At 41.2% G+C, this 17760-nt stretch overlaps 1 protein-coding gene across 4 annotated transcripts in view; it reads right to left on the bottom strand.

The window, feature by feature from the left end:
- The window catches only part of HTR4 (5-hydroxytryptamine receptor 4), a 149255-nt gene that overhangs the window by 7234 nt on the left and 124261 nt on the right, over positions 1-17760 (bottom strand). The gene's annotated exons all lie outside the window — the stretch shown is intronic.

The raw sequence follows: 17760 nt of genomic DNA on the forward strand, positions 1-17760 counted from the left end.
TGTCCCTTTAACCCTGGCAGGAGAAATAATTTTACCTAGAGGGTCATAATAATAGCAGAGAAAAAAAATGAATAAAATAAATGCCCACGATGGTCCAAGCACGGTGAATCTTTCAGCTGGGCTGAAGGCAGATTGATGGAGGGAGCCGCAGCCATCCTAAACACGCTGTAGGTGCGCAGCTGTCTTTGCTCTCTGTTTAGTAATCCTTTCCCAATACACCTGTTTACATTATTAATTGCTTCCATTTCTGAACTGGCAGAAGGTGGTTCCTATTCTCCTGACATTCACTGGAGACTGAGGTGAGGTTTTGCCGGTGTCCCTGGACTGGGTTGGGAAGGGTTTGCTTTTGTGAGGGGGGGATATCGGGAGCTGTTAATTCTGCTCCCTGGGACTTTTGCCACCTAAATCCACTCCCCCTCTGCCCAGAAAATGAAGGACACATCGTCACCAGGTAGAGCAGAGATTTTGTACGCACATTCAGACACCGAGAGGTCTATGTTACTGCAGAAGTAGGTGGATGGGTGCGTTTATGGTATATATGTCTGTTACTGGTACTGCCAGGATAGCTCGGATCTCAGCTGGGTACACAAATGGCCGCAACGTCTGGGGAAGTTTAAATATGAACTATACAAAAGCTGATAAGCACAAAGTTTCATTGTATTTGCAAATCTTTTTTATAATCTTTATATCATAAACGCAGAATAGTTACTACCAGTTTCTAAATACCCCGCGGTAATGCAAGAATAGAAGATAAAAACCTCATCTCAGATTCTTTGAAATAAGTGCTCTTCTTAGCTGTTTGCATTAAATTCTTTGAAGCCTGTAATATACTATAATGCTCCACCACTGGCTGCAACCGTGACCTTACAGATGTGCTAGCCTGTGAGAGTCTCCTGCTGAACCCACACTCACACAAATCAGGAAAATTACCCCTAATTGAAACGAAACTGTGGTCCTCAGACATCCCTGTGCTGGGATTTGGGGTTTGTTGCTGGTAGTTCCCTACTGGACTGATGGAGGGAACTCAGGCATGGCAGAGTCAGGCAAGGAGCAAGTTTTAATTGTGACATTCTTAAAAATTTGAAATAATAAGAAAAGAAATAAATCTGCAGGGTTTGTGGCACTGAAAGTTTTCTTGTGTCCGTGCCAGTTTCTATGAATTTTTCTTTAAAAAAAAAATTAAAAAGCAATAATTCTGTAAAAATGACAAGTGAAATTTTTCATTTAAAGGCATTGCAATTTGTTGTTATTGGTTTTGGGAAGTGTCCTTTATTAATATTTTTATTTTAATTTTTTTTTTTGTCAACTGCTTGCATTCCAAATGAAAGATTTCAAATTAAACCAAGCATTAAATTTCAACAAAACCAAAACTCTGAAAAGTCTAAATCTATTCATGTTTTCCTGGCAGTAGCGCACTGTATCCAAACTACAGCAGAAATCTGTTGTGCTGAGCTCTGGCAAGCTCCTTTTGAAGACAATGCATGCCCTGAAAAAATGTACAGGCTAATTTAGTTTACAGCTAGGACATATAATAGGTTGGAGTGGATGTTTAAGGGAGGTCAGAGTGTCTGAAAAACATGCAATTATAAAGACTTACTTGCTAGGTAAAAAATAGTGAGTTTCAAGCTAAAATCAGAGTGGTATAGAAAATGCTTTTCCCATTCTCCAAAAGTTTTCACAGTTTCAAATATTTTCCCCACTTTGATCTGGAGCAAGTCTGCAACTTCTCATGAGAAAGTAAAGAAGAGAGAGAAAAAAAAAAAAAAGCAGACTCCAATTCATGTTCAAGGCCTTTTTCTGCCTCTTATCAAGTTGACTGATCTAACCACTGTCATATTGGTAATTTTGTATGAGTGAGCACTCACCTGCCTGTCTCTTTCATTTTCTCCTTTTTCCAGTTGTTGATTGCCAGCACTCCAAATGAAACATTTCAAAATATGTTTCTTCCTTCATATGCAACTAGAAACTCTCTCCAGGACCCCAGAAAGCTTCTCAGTAACAGTATTTGTACAGCCAATTTGCATCTTTGAAGGTTGTAATAATGGTTGCAGAGGCAATGCAGAAAACACAAATATTTCTGGTTATTTTTAGTGAACACAATCAACTTTTCCACTGCTCTCCCATTCCTCCCAACTTTGGTTCTGCTCCCAATGGGCTTAGACAGGCAGACAGGAGTCCTGCACCTTTGCATCTCACTCTTCACTATTTTCTCTGAGTTTTGCCTGCAAAATTCTGATGACCCCATGGTTGTGCCACAGCTGTGGGGTACAAGTGATGCCAATTGCTTTGGTGCAGAAGAGCAAAGCTTTCAGCCATAGGAGAGCTATAAACTACATTTCTGAGCAGCTCACCAGCAGCGCAGCCCTCAGACTGCCCACTGAGTGAAGATCTGCCACAGGTGGCATCTTGAGGTAGCCTGGATAGGACGTATGCACAAGGAGATGTGAAGGCCAGGAATTAGAACCTGGATAATGGCCACAACTGGAGCAATAGAGACTCCTTCAATCTCAACAAAGAAACCTTGACACTGTGTCTCTGCTTTCGTCCATGTTCAGACCAGATCCTGAAGTCTTGATGTGAAAATAGTGGCGCAGGAGATCTCAAAAATAAAATGCTGCAAAGGAGGTGAAGTGCAAAGAATTGTCTCCAGATCCATCACGCCTTGCAAGATGATGAAGCTGGTAAAGTGAAGCGGGTACAGTAAGATTCCCAAGAAGGAAGGCAAATAGGTGATGATCACTCCCAGTTACATCACGAAACCTCTTGTTATTTGCCAAAGCACCCAGTAAGCACTTGTTGGGACTAGAGGAAGACAAGATGTTACTATGAAAGATGTGATAAACTGTGAAGATTTACGTTTTGCTTGAGCAGAGAGTCCCATTGTTAATAACGGAATCTACCGTTATTGTACTCAACTACCTAGGACGGCAGACCGTAGAAAGTGTGTGCTCGTAGGTAGAAGCTGGCTGGAGCCACATTGTAAGTGGAACTGAGCTTCCAAATTGAATAAAGACTTGAAACTTTCCTTAGATTTGAAAATTGTGGTAGTCCACAATTTATCTTTCTCTGCATTTTTCTTTCTCTCACAGCTGCAAAATTCTTCAGTGGTTTCCCACCTGGAATATTTGCAGCACCACTATTGCAGCTTCACACTCAATATAGCATCCATTTCTCAAAGCTCCATTTCTTTCAGATGGACTTACAGAGAAAGAATAAGTAACTCTCTTCAATATCAAATTGGGATTACAGTTAACAATCACTTGGCAGACCAGAGTAGGTTATTTTAATGAACACATCATTCTGAAATAAGCCTTCCACCATCTGTCCAGTCCCATAATTATAAATGCAAACAACATAATTCATAAATGCACTATAAAAGAGAGGGAAAGAGAGAACAGCTTAGGATCACTGTTAGTTATTCCAGACAGTGATGCATCTGCTTACTTTATTCCTGTTTCAGAAGCAGTTAGAAAAGAGTCTTTTAATTCTGTATTTTGTGGCAGCTACTAACCCACAGTAAATGATTGCCTGTAGATCATAGAGATGTCGTTAAGTGCAATACAGTTTCTGGTTGGCATCATTATTTAGGCATGTCTATGATTGAAGCACCCAAGAAAGATCACACAGACCATCCTGTATCCACATGGGCCAGGAATCAACTGTGAGTATGTTTTTCAGAAGAGCAGGAAAGAGCCTGCGGTGTTAGAGTGCCATGCAGGGTTACAGGAGCTAAGGGTAAAGATGACAATGCTATTGTTTCCCTGAAAAGATGCTTTTGATGTTTTGGAAAACTGGGAAATCTTGGGAAACAGAAAGTTAAGAAGAGTGTAAACATAAAATCCAAGAATCTCGGGAATTTGCTATTTTAATCTGTGACATTTTTCATTTTGAAAGAGGCAAAAATATTTTTTTTAATCTGAAATACACAAAATGTCAAAATAAAAGGTGAACAAAATATGTTGTTTCATTCCCATTTTCTGTTCAAAAAAATGAATACACATAATCCAAATTAAATGTATTTTCATGAAACATTTGATTTTAATACAGCTGCATATTTAATTTTCAGAAGGTCAGTGCAGAATTGTCCCTCTCTCACAATTACTGGGTTCATAGACTCCATAAAATTAAAAGCTTTCTAGTAACTCTGTAATCTCTGGGCTGAATGACTCATGCTTCCAGCCAGTAAAGTGAACTTCAACATTTGTCCATCAGTAGAAATCATTATAGCAGGATAAGAAGAATACTGCTTACCTACTCAATGCGATTCCTGAGGCAAAATGCAGCCAGAAATTACAAGCTCATTCTGCCCTTTTGTTGATATCTATCAACGTTGCAAAACAACGTAAATTGGTTTCATATTCAATTCTGCAAAACTAGCAATATATCTAATACTTCTAGGACGAATAGCTCCTGTTGTTTCTCTGTGGGTTTCTCATTTCTTTGTTTCTGAGATGAGCAAGATACTTGCAAGGTTTCCTAGCAATAAGGTTTAAGCTTATTGTTTATCAATCATCCTTGTGCTGCATCTGATTGACCTGCAACCCAGAGGAGACCAGCGTGTTATCAAAGGTGAGTTTACTAAAGGTAGGTCTTTCACTGCACCTGCGCATGACTACCTGTGATCTGCTTTGTCCAACAGAAGCCAATTCAGAGAGACTTTCTCTTCTAAATATATGGGAAACCAATGGATACAAAAAGGAGTGTATGAACTCAGAAAACACAATGAGAACCGCTCCAAGAGAACTCCCTCAAATATGAGATCTATTCCTTTAACTCTGTAGAGATATACCTAATGTTTGTCTCTTGTGTGCTTTCAAGCGCAGGGCTCCCACCCAAGCGGGCTAGAGGAAGGTGGATTTCAAACCAGACGAACCCAGGCGTGGGGATGGTGAAGCCGTCATTAGGGTTAGCTGCTGCTTCTGCTTGGGAGAGCAGAGTTAGTCTGGACGGCGGACGAACGTCTCCATCCCCTCCTCCTGTGACTATTTCTCTTCATTGCAAGCTGACAGCCTGCAGGGCCCACAAAGATATGTTATGATTTTCTGAGTAAAGTGGCTGGGGTAGATGATTTGCTAAATCGCCTATTGGAACTCTGGTGGAGAAACAGCCGGCCAGACACGGGCGGTATCTGTCTGTCCCGTTGCAGCCAGGCCCAGGAAAGCACAGTAACGTGGCAAAGAAAATGAAATCCATCCTCTGCAACGAGCCTTACAACAGGAATATTCCTTTGCCTTCAACGTCTTTTATTCCAATCTTGGGGAGGAAGCATCATTTATCTGTGTGTAAAACCCACCTAATCAGTGGACTTGATGTCTCAAGCAGCATCAGCACCAAAGAGAAAATATTCCTGAATTCTTAAAATGTCCTAGCCAAATTTGAAGTCTGTCCTAGTCTTACTATTTAATTATTTTTTTAAAAAATAGGAGTAAATATCAGTGGACCGTTCCTCCTTAGAGATGATGCAGTCCTTTGGGAAAACATGGGTAAAATCCACAGAAATATCATCAAAAGTTCAATTTTCTCATTGCAGCTGAATGGTGAAAATCCAGATCTCAGGAAAACATTTGGATTGCTAAATTATTTATATGGATATGACAGCAATGTTGATTTTAAAGTCCTTCCTAGTCAAATGTAAATACAAATTTGTCTCTATCTCATGACAAGTGTTTATGTTTTTTCACTCTTGAGCAGTTATGCTAAATATCTTAATTATCTTTAAATCAAATAATGCTGTTCAGACCTTGTGAGCTGGAATTAAGCACTCATCATTCTTTACTAAATTTCAGTTAGAGGTTTTAAAAACAGCTGTCTCCAGCCCACATAATCCAGCCTTCGGTACATTTTGTAAGACTTCTACGTGCCTCCTCAGATTTAAAATTAGCAGACAGTTCTCCAAGTAAGCAAAGCCCTTGAGTGAGAGAAACATACCACTGGAAAAAAAATTACTTTCTTTGTACCTGAGAAGTCACAGAAAACAAAGAAAGCATCTATCAATACATTTGTTTCTCTCCTTTCTTTGTCCTTTTTTCCATCATTCCTGAAGGATGTTTTCCTCAGCTGATGCTCGCCTGTTCTCTCACTCTTCCAAGCCAGCTCTGGCTGCCGCTTGCTCTAATGACCTGCAGCTCCAGGACACGTTCCCAGACCGGCTCAGTCAGTCGGGGGCCAAAGCATTCCCATACAGTACCAGGAAAGCGACTGTAGCTACGTGAGGGACGTCCTCATCTCCAAAAGCGGAGGTGTGCAGATACCGCTTAGTGGATACGTGACCACACTGACACACAGGCCCCAGTGCTTTAGGCTGATGTACAATAGAAATGTTTCATAGTTTTTTTCTGGCAAAACAAGACCAAAATCCCCTCCAGTTCATTTATTTTTGTGTTTACAGTAGAAGCGTATCTTTTTTAAGGAGGATGTTTAACTCCTCTGAAAAGTGCAGGCAAATAATAAACTAAAATATGATTTTGAAATAAAATGTCAAAACACTTCAGCGTCTTTTTTCCTTTTCATTGTCTCCTGCTGAAAAAAATTGCTGAATTTGACCCAGTCAGTTTGTTTCCCTGGAACAGCAAGTGCTCATTATATCTTCCTTTTTTTATTCTTTTTATTGCCAGGCTCTATTAATGAATTTGGTCTAAGAAAAATTGTAGGAACACATTTAAGCTACTTCAACAGCTAATCCCAGCACAGTGCTCCTTTGCTCAGAAGACTCTTGTTCCATGAATGCAGGAAAATCACATTGGTGTCTCTGGTAGAGTGCTGAACGCAACCCTTCACTTGGCACAGGAAATAGATTGGATAGAGATTGATTAATGAAGATAACTAATTAGGGGCCTGGCCTGAGCCAGCCAAGGCATTTCACATAGATCAGCTAAGAAGCAGAGAGTCCAATTCAATAAAAAATAAGGCTGAAGGAACACATTTTTCTATGTCATTATCTCTGGGTACTGGCTAAAACCTTTTGCATGATGTTACACAGTCTCATTGTATTGAATAATAACCTCTTCAGATGATAATTACATTCCTGATAGCCATCAAAAGTTAAAAACAGGAACATGACTACAGATACTTTAATGCTAAGCAAATAGACAAATGCTAAACGTGCTAATAAGAACAAAGATCAGCTAAGTTCTTCAGTGAGCTATTTTAAGAAATTGTTGACGGAAGATTACCAGGCACGTGGGACACCTCAAGACTGCAGAGGTGTTTTTTCCAACAATTTCTGTTTGGTTGTGGGCAAGCCATGCCATTTCTCTGAGCCTTCTTTCATTGTGGATAAAATAGAGGCAATAACACTTCCTTTGCATGCCTTGTCTTTGGAATTTAGCCCCTTTGGAACAAGCACTGTGTTACATCAGATATGAATAGTGTCTGGTACAACTAAATCATAGTTTGGTTCAGGGCTGTGGTGCTCCAGCAGGAGCAATTAATCACTTACATAAAAATGGTTTGTTTCAATTTTAAAATGTCAGAAATGCTTTCCAGGACAGAACAACCTACAGCTGTAGGAAAGGTGTTTTATTTATTCAAGAACTTCCTTCCTCCACTAAATCCTTCACACCCTTAGAGGCTGGGAAATCCTGCCTCTCTGTCACTGACCGTAATGGTGCTCTCAGGCTGGCAAAATAAAAACAGGGAGATGACTGAGTTTGGTTTGGGCCTCCTTTTTCTCATTGCACAGTCACAATAATTACATTCCACCTTTCCTCTGGTTCTTTTAGCAATGCTTACTAAAAAGGCTGAAGCCTCCCTGCGCTGTAATGGTCACGCTGCAGCTCTGCAGCGCTGTGCTTGTGATGCTGAGCTGGCGTTGGGACAGGACACTGCCTTTGCGCAGAGCAGCACCCACCGGCAGCTGTCCTCTCTTCTGCTGACCATTTAATCCTGCTGCCCTGTTTTAAACTTCAGCATCTCAGTTTTACCCGACAGAATTTCAGACAGAGGGAATGGTTGAGACTGGCCAGGCACTGTGCCTGCTGGCCCTGACTCACACTGAACGGGTTTATTTTCCATTGCCTCCAGTGGAGATTGCTCTGAACGTCCATCTGATGTTTGTCACTGTCGGTCGGTTATTAATTGTAACATGGATGTTGCTAAGACATGCCTGAGATTTTTAATAACTTTTAAAGTAAGAACAGCAAACAATCTCTGAGTGGGGCCTGGAAGAGGCGAGAAATGCAGCACGTGATCCCTTGAGCATATACGTTTGTGACTGTGTTTGTACAGCTTGTATATCTTCCTGTCTGCCCGTTTCCTACCTCTTGTCTTATGAAACCAAACCTTCAGTAGCAAGCAGCTGAACAGGTTAAATTTTTCGGCATAAAGCAGTGTCACCATTGAGAAAGTTTATACTTTGGGAGATGGTTACCAGATCTCCTCCATGAGCCAGAACACCGAACTGCTGATGGCTCGGTGGCTTTTCAGACATGAGTCAACAGGGCTCAGCCGGACCTTAAATAAACCAAATAACCACATACACAAAACACGCCATCGCTGTTGTCAAAGTTGTTCTCTGCTGTCAGCCTGACCCAAGCAACAATGCTCAACTGACAATGAAGTTTCTGTTTCCCAGGGAGCTGATAAACCCTCGTAGCTGTCGCCCCTGTTCTCCTGTGGCCTGATTACATTTTCCCTTTCTCGCTCAAGCAGGTGCCTGTGCCTTCCAGAGCTGTCAAGCGTGGCAGCTTTCAAACAGCAAAACTCATTGTAAAAATAATGAGCCTCATTATACCATTAGCAGTTTTGATCCTGTCAGAACAATAGCTGCCACGTTTCTCCAGCACATCCCAAACGCATCTCACTCTCCCCTTGCTAGAAAGATTAGCAGTTTGTATCTCACCTCTTCCTGGGTCTAAGGATGAGAATCACAGGCACCCCTACACGGAAAAACACCCGAGTCGGGATGCGCAAGGGATGCCGCCTCTCTGCTCCCCTCCGCCAGCTCATGGAGACCTGCTGGGGCACGGGCACCCGCAGCTCTCTCCCCCCCAGCTCCAGGTGCTGAGCAGCACTGCGGATCTTAAACAGAAAGATGATGCTAGCTAATGCCACTCCTGACCCCGCTGGAGGGGTTGAAGACCCCCCCCTCACCTTGATTGCTGAACTTGACTATTGCAAAATAGCAGCATATTGTGCAACAGTTTTAAAATAAGCCTGCTTTGCTTTTTGTTTAGAGCTGCTGAGACAACGTCTGGAGAAGCAGCCTTGGATCTCATGTCACAGTGAACCAGGGAATGAAGAAGGCATCACCGGGAAGGTCCCCAGGCACCTGGGCTGAAAGGTACTTTTTCCTCATTCTAACAAGTCCAGTGGAGGCATTAGAGATATGACAGAGATTATCAGCTACCCCCGCAACCTCTCTGCTGATACAGGGCTGTACCATTTGCCATTACTTTATCCAGCCTAATTTTGGTCATCTGACGGGTTTTTCTACAGTGGTTCCCTCAAGAGACTACTTCATGTGCTAACAGATGTCATCATTGACAGACTTTGCTGACACTCATCTTAATGACACTTCTCCTATCTCCCAGCTTGGAGTTCTCTCTTTTCGCAGCCTCCTTAAGCTTCTGTCTTTCAGCTACTTGACCTGAATGATGTTTATAAGTTTCCCTATTTTCCACTACAGGACATTCTGCTCAACTTTAGCAAAAGGCCTTGGACTTTGGGTATTATGAACATAAATGTGACAATGACTGGTGATGAAAAACATGGGATGCACACAGCAAGCGAGATGATGGTGTCGGTCCGGAGATGTTGACGTCTTCCATCACAGATTTGCAACTAGTTAGTGATACAATAGTTGATGTTTCCACAAGAGAAACAGAAATTTGGGCACTGAAGGACAGAAACTAAACTAACTTTAAAATCAACAAAGCAGCTATTTGTTTTCAGTGATTTAAATCTATTTGCTAATTACAGACACCAGGGTAAACAAGTAAGCAATGAGTGAAGCCATTCAATGCCATGCTGCAGAAGACGGGCACTTTCCGCTTTTTCTCACATTAACTCTGTATTTCCATTCCTCTCTAATTAATGTTAAGTTTGGCACTACATTATATGCTCTAATTACCTGCTGATTTTGGCCTACAGTTCATTTTTGCACCATAATTAATGCAACATTCATAAGAGGCCCAAATCTGATAATTAGGAGAGTACTTGGAAGTGCTCACTTACGTTAGAAATACACAGCATCACATTGAGCGGTTTATAACTACCCGCAGATGGGATAGCTCATAATAGGCTTCTGTTTTTTAAGTAAGGTGTTTCAATTACTGAAGTACAAGCAGGATCAATTAAGAATATTCAAATGGAACATAATGAATGGTTTTTTATAAATGGAGATCTCTCAACTGGCATAATCAGATCTTTCATCTGCTAGGAAAAAAACCCACAAGCCATTAGTCAAAGCTGTGGAACGAAATAGTGGCAAAAACACTTGGAGCTGTTTCCTTGTGCAATGGAGATACCACGATTTCCAAATGTGTTGCAGACCAGCAGCCATGAGCTCCAAGACTGACTTTTGTTTGTCAGGCTTCAAACGTGCCACAGTGTTAGAACTGCAGCCATCTAGGAAATGGGTGCCTTTTCTGCAGTGAAGTATCCAGTGAAAAACGACAATTGCAGTTTGTTGAAATCTTCTGGCAAAAAATTCTTCATCATTTCATGTGTCTACTTTGTGTGTGCAATAGCAGAACTTTTTTGTGTCAAAACAAGACTTTCTATAAAGAATTATGTCTTTTATAACAAAAGTCTAGCATATGCACATTGTTAATGTCAGTCACTAGTTTAAGTTCCTTTCTGAATAGCAAACTATCACAACCTCCCTCACAGCATATGGGGCTCACGCATGGTCCTTCCTACTCTACAGCCTGCCGGTAAGTTTTCTGGTCACCAGGGTACATATCATCCTTTCCTGCTTTTTGTAGGGCCAGTTCACACACGTGCCCATGCAATGTCTATGGGTTTGTATCCTGCTAACTTCTGAATATGCTGAAGGTGGTGTTGTGAATCTACATATCTTAAGGCACCTAATGGTAAGATCTGAAAATTATATTTTCTGGTAATGGAACAATGACACAAAAATTAAATAACAAAAGACAGTATTAAGATTAAAATTAATAATAAAGATCCTTGTTGGTGCCTTTAACCTCTCAACTAGTATCTACTTTGTTTTAGGTTAAGTTGTAGTAAGTCTGACTAACTGAAGTTAAAGTTTCTTTAGCTACAGTAGCTGCTGCCTTTTCTCAGCTATCCATCCTGCTCCCGGTGAAGGACAGGTCAGATAGCATACACCATGTTTCACCATGTTGTGTTGAAGGGGACTTGCACTTGTCTTTCCTTCTTTCTCAAGGTTTTTCACTTAGTGTTTCTATGATATGCATTAACTAGCACATTCCTGACTTTAGACCGCTTCTCTCTTACAGCCCACTGTGTATGAATTTGTAAAACTTTATACATCGTATTATGAAAAATATTAACATGGCAAATTTTTGAGCTGTGCTCATAACTAGTCTTATTTGGTAAGCATTTTATTAGGATTAAATGTCATACCACAGATGGTGACATTGGAAGTGGGTGCCTAATTTGAGCAAAATCTCCATATTCTCCTCTGTACAGCCTTGGTTTGATAAACGGACACCACATTTTCCCTCAGTGCGCTAAGGGCAGCAGCAGACCCTCTGTGCTCCCCATCCTACTCTGTCTTCCCATATACACCCCACTTGCAAACATTAATTCCCTGCATCACTTTCAAAGACAGTTGCTCCTCATTTTTAGCTTGGTTAAAACCAATACCAAAATAAGCCAATAAGTACATATTGCTTGGTGGCTGTGTTTTCATTCCCCTGTTGTTCTTCAGGAAGGATGATGCTTCATTTGCTCATCCGCCTTCCCTGCCAAGAGCTATTTCACAGCTAGGTTAGATCGTCTTCAGGAGTGTGCTGGGGAGGACAGGAGGTGCCTTTGACAGCTTCTTCATTTCAATATGATTCAGAGGTTGCTAAGTCCCCATCTTCTGATAGCTATATCCCCAAACATCCTGTGATGATAGCCTGTTATCTGACTTCAGCCTTTCCAATTTCAACAGGAGTAGTTCCTGGACATCTGCTAGTGAGGATCTCATAGGAGTGATGCCAGCTACTGCTGCCCTCCAGACTCAGGGACCCTCTGAACTTCTGTGTGCAAGAAGGACCCAAGGAAACAATTTCCTCATCTGAGCATCATAGAAAGCAGAACCTTGTCTCTTCTGAAGATGTCCAAAAGAAAAATGTCAAGCTCATTCTGAACATTCGAATACACCACGTCCAAGGACACTTATCCAAGTGTCAGGAGAGGCAAAAAGTCTGAAGAGGAACGAGCATAGCTGCAAACAAATCTGGGGGAGGGTGAGGAGAATCCAGGAAACTAGGGAGCATAATCAAGCAGACATTTATGCTCTGGTGGGTTTCATAAAGTAAAAAGAGCCCTAAGCAATCCCTGTTGAGATGCTCTGTTACACAAATGCCTTATAGATTGGAACATGACACTTAAGAGCTGTATTGATCAGCGTATTGATTTTGATCATAGGAGGAGGTAACTTGTGCAATCAAGCTATCTGGCAATCAGCTGGGAGAAACACACACAATAATTGCTGATTAAGTCATATTACTTCCCCTGCTGACACAATTAAGTTTTCAGTTTCCTTGCAGAAATACAAGGTGGGGAAATTAAGCTTCAGGTGAAACTAGTCATTTATTCTACTTGACATAAAGTGAAATGCTGGCAGAAAACAATCCAAAAATATTTTATGTATATTGAGTCTTTGGATTGACTCAGCCAAGTTTGAGTCCTTTAAGCACATGTGAAGCTCTGGAGTTTGTTGGAATGGGTCTGTAGAATATATATATTTTCATGGGCATTCAAGTCACATATCATGGTTACACCTGCAAATGACAGAGAACAACCACAACAATATGTGGTACATAAATCTGAATGCTAACTGTCAAGACGGATCATAAATATACTTGTCATTTGTGCTGTGGCAATAGTCATTGTATGTTTTAAATGTCACACAGGTTCAGAATCAAGAGACTGATTTGCTTCAGATGGGACAGATAAGCCCAAAGTCACCAAATCTCATGGCAAATTCTGTTCTGCAAGATCAGCTTTCTCAAAGTCTCATCGCTTCTTAGCACAGGTACAACCATTCTCCACAGCACAAGTAGTTCAGAAAGCACAAGAACCGAAGCACAGGTGCCTGGGAAGAAGAGTAGATCTCCCAGCAAGTCCCAGGTGCAAAATCTCCCTTCAATCCACAAATGAAACTTCCGTCTACATGAGAATTGCTGTTAGCTTACTTAAGGAATTTCTTTATAGTTTATCCAGCACAAGAAATATCAGTATCTTATTTAAACAAAGAATGCTTAAAACATAAAACCGAAAACAGACATAAAGTAAGCAAAACCCCATCTGTGTTTTTCCTCAGTTTATGCTGGTTTAGGTCCTTCGGCCTGAGCCAGCGAGGTTGTATTGGTCAGGTTTGCTTTAGAGGGTGGGACCTTGACCACGTCCTTGCAGCATTTTCCCTGAAGACATCTGCTTACCTGGCTGAGCTCTGCCCTGGCTTTGTAACTAACGGCATCTCAGAGGCTGTTGCTGCCCGAGGGATTCCCAGACTGAAGGAGGATGTTTAAAGAGAAAATGCTGCTCCAGCAGTCAAACACAGCTATGAAAGCATGCTGGGAACATTCAGCTAAGGACTTTTTTGGGGAGATCAGATTGTGTCTTTTTGTCCTGTCTGCTGCTGCAGTGAGGATATCTGCACGTGATGCCTTGGAGGTTGATTCCTTCAGGCAGAGCTGTTTTTCTTAAGCCAGGCTAACCACAGAGGCAATTTCTTTCCCCTCTCACATACTGAATCTCTCACTGGTGGCCCCAACCCTTCAACCAATGGACCTGATGTCCAGAGCACCACAGTCCTTCAGTAATTCGGATGCATCGCTGAACCCCCCATACTGCAGCTTTCTGAGCCATGGCATAAGCTGGTGGAACGTCACCCTCTGTCTGTGTCTCTTGATGTTTGTGCCTGTGTGTGTAAATATTTTATTTGCATCTACCTGCTGTTAACACTAGGCTACTTTTGCTATTTTGTGATTTCTTTTAGTCCTTCTGCTGTTATGAGTATCTTTCAGGGATCACAAAACTGGCAGACCCTACCTGTCCATTGCTTTATATATTGCCTTTAAATTTAAAGTGCAGAAGCAAGCGAGTTCAAACTTTTGAAGGTTGTGATATCCCTTTCCTTGGTTGCTCCTGGGCCTCTGTATTTTCTGCTTCAGAGGAGACGACGTAGTCGATAAATCTCTGCCTTAGCCTCTGCTTTGGTAAATAAATGTTGCAGAGATTTATGTTTGTTCCTCTTCTTCAGGAAAAGCAAAGCAATGATACATGTAGCAAATGGAACAGAAAATTGCATTTTAGCCAGCAAGTTTCGAATGTAACTGACTTAAGTTTTGGCTCAACTACAACAATCACCGGTCCATCCTCTTACGAAATAAACCCAATTTTGTACCTGCAATTCTTTGTGTTACATTGAGGCAATCTAATTGCACTTTGTCCAATAATTTAGCAAAAGGTCACACTCCTGCATGATTAGCATGATACTTGCTACATGTATAAAATACAACAAGGTTTTGCCCTCTCTTTATGTAAACTCATCTCTGTTTCTAGAAAAAATGGGAAGGTGTATTAGCCCTTACAAGAGAAATAGCAAGAGGTGTGCTGGACTTTGCAGACATTTGTTGTTTATTATTTTACCAATGTTTGCACTTCTTAGAACGGTCTGACAGTACTAATTATTTTTAAAAGTAAATGATTTATTCTAGAGCGGAGATCTCTTATTTGGCCAAAGCATATGGTTTCCACACACTGTGCCTCTAAGCCCTTCACTTGTGCTAGTAATGACTCGTTATTTATAAGTGAGCAAACCAAAATATTTACCTTTGGGTATCTAAATTGTGGCACTGGTTTCCATCCAGAACTGCACTATCTTAAAACTAATATCTGAGAACAGCATTATCTGGGGAGGGCATTGTCACACCCTTGGCTAATGAGCACATTTGAGAAGTGTGATTTCAACCATACATAGCAATGAAATTAAAAGTTTCCAAACATCCCCTGTGATATTGAGAATATTAATACTGACCTCCTGGTTAAATGTTCCTGTTTCAAAGCTAGATGTGACCCTGAGAGCTCTGAGTTTCTGCTCCAGCTGCTCACACTGAAAGAATAGAATAGAATAGAATAGAATAGAATAGAATAGAATAGAATAGAACAGAACAGAATAGAATAGAATAGTTTCCTTCCAACTGAAAATATACTATTCTATTCTATTCTAGTGAAAGGGAGGCATGAGACTACAAGTGACTGCAGTGTGAGAGGAGGAAGGAAATATTTTGGTTAGATTTGAACATAGGATTACCACAGAGAAAATAAAAACTAATTATTACTCTATGGAGCAAGAAAATAAAGGAACATGTACTGGTTTGAAGGCACTAACAAAATACAGAGGAGAGAGTTATGCATGCTAATGCTGATCTGAAGAAGGAGATGCACCTAGTCTATCCCTCTCTCTGTTCTAGTATTCTCTAAACAAAAATAAATAAATGCAATTAAAGTGACAAGAGAGAAGGGACCCTGGAGCTTGGGAGGTGTTGAAAGACAGCATGACAAGAGCTGAATGTACCTGTTACAGAGTTCAGTACACCTGTTTTCATGACATGTGTCTTGTTGACTCTTAAGCTCACAGATAGGTGAGCTGACTTAAAACCTCTGGGCTGAGTACACTGCAGTAAAGTAAGGGTAAAGCAACAAGTAAAAGAGCCTTAGGAGCTCACTGCTGTCTCCCCCTTACAATTCACCAACATGGAAAGACAGAAGACTGTGAAGGACTCGGGATGCTGAAGACACTGGCCCAAGATGGCAGCTTCTCCTGCCACCTTGTCAAAGCATCCAGCCTCGACCTTCTCGCTTTCTCTGGAAGCCATGGAGCAACGAGCCCCCGGGATGCCTCAGTGATTACCTGCATGGTCATGGGAAGGATTAGAAGGAAACAGATGATCATAAAACTCACGGTTTTCAGTGCTCAATCACACCAATTATGTCAGGGAAACAAAAGATTTTTAGGATCTGACACCCTAAAACAGCAAGCAATTTTTTTTGATCACAAACATCATTCATGTAACAAGCAGCTCACCTCCTTACTTCACCCCCAGACCATTTGCTATTGCAGACCCATAAAATGGGTTTATACATCATGATCCCCACACTGAGCTTGCAGCCAAATCTCTCTGTGATTTCCCTAACAGTGTAGCAGAGGAGCCTAGGATGGGTTACCTGAAAAATAACCTTATTTAGCAAGCGGAGGTTGCGACTGTACTGTCCCTGTGTTTCTCATGCAGTCAGGAAATTACTTTCAAACAGGACCACAGATCTGGTGGCTGCAGATAGACTCGTCACCTCATATACCATCCAAAAAAGCAATTCAGTTACCAACATGGAAGTAATTTCAGCTGACTATATTGGTGCAAAGAGTGTTTTTCTTGCTGAGCTTTACAGCTTTTGAGTGATTGAAAAGCACTAAGCAAGATCTCACAGTGATTAACAACAGTCTGAAAAACATGGTTTCAGCTACAAAACTTGGTAATATACTGCCACTTAACTCTGGTGGGAATTCCCAAATTGGCTGTGAACATGCCATGAGGACACAAAATCAGGACATTGCAGTACTGAGACCTCAGACTATTTAGGAGGATGCATGCCTTAATGAAACAGCTATTTAAAAAAATGAGGCTGTTATGGCTGAGAAATAAAGTATGGAGAGAGACTACCTACTGAGATCATCTATTATATAGGCATTAGGTTTGCAAAACCAGCAGCTGAGAAAAAGATGTATCAGGAGACTCAAGAATAGCTGCAGATTTCTGCCTGGAACATGGGCATGCCCTGAGCTCATATATAGCAAGAGAACATCACAGCTGAGGCACAAAAGGTGTGACACTGTAACAGGTCAAATGGAGATTTCTGGGGAGGGATTCCCCAGTTCTTGTAAAAAAAAATCTCTAGCTTGCTTTAATGTTTGTTGTTTTGTTTTGGTTTGGTTTTTTAATTTGACCCAGAACAGCTAAGCTTCTTGCTTTCTTTTTATGGGAGGGACAATTTAGGATTTCTCTCCTGAAGCAAGAACTGATGACACCGATTACTGGAATTATCCTTTCATTCTGAATAGGCTAAGAAATGCTATTTTCTCCCACCCATTTCATACAGCTGGTCTGCCTTAAGTGTGATAATTCTGTTACACAGATAAACTGTGTTGCTATCAGAGTAAAAGATCAGAGAAATTAAGAACACACTAATCTAGTTGCTGTCTCAGAGAGGGCTTGTAGAGGAAATCTTGCGTATATTTTGGCAGTGCTTTGTCTGTGCTACCAAGCCTCCAGCCACCAACGTCTTAACTCTTAGCTGTGTAACAGGCGTGCCTGTGTTTGGCCAAAAAAAATGGGTGTGTTCCAGGCACTGAACACAACCTCATTAAATCAACTTGGGTCGGTGAGGCTGCCATAGCAGTGTTACTGAACAACATGTTCCCGATATGTGCCTTCATGAATTTAGCATGTCGCACCCACCTTGTCTAGCCAGTTTTGAATTGCTCAGTTTCACCTTCTCCAGCTGAAGATCATGTTGCTTAATTAATTAAGTGTTGTGGGCATCTCTCGAGCTCAATTA

Source organism: Aquila chrysaetos, chromosome 22 (assembly GCF_900496995.4).
Source record: "Aquila chrysaetos chrysaetos chromosome 22, bAquChr1.4, whole genome shotgun sequence".
NCBI classification, from domain to species: Eukaryota; Metazoa; Chordata; class Aves; order Accipitriformes; family Accipitridae; genus Aquila; species Aquila chrysaetos.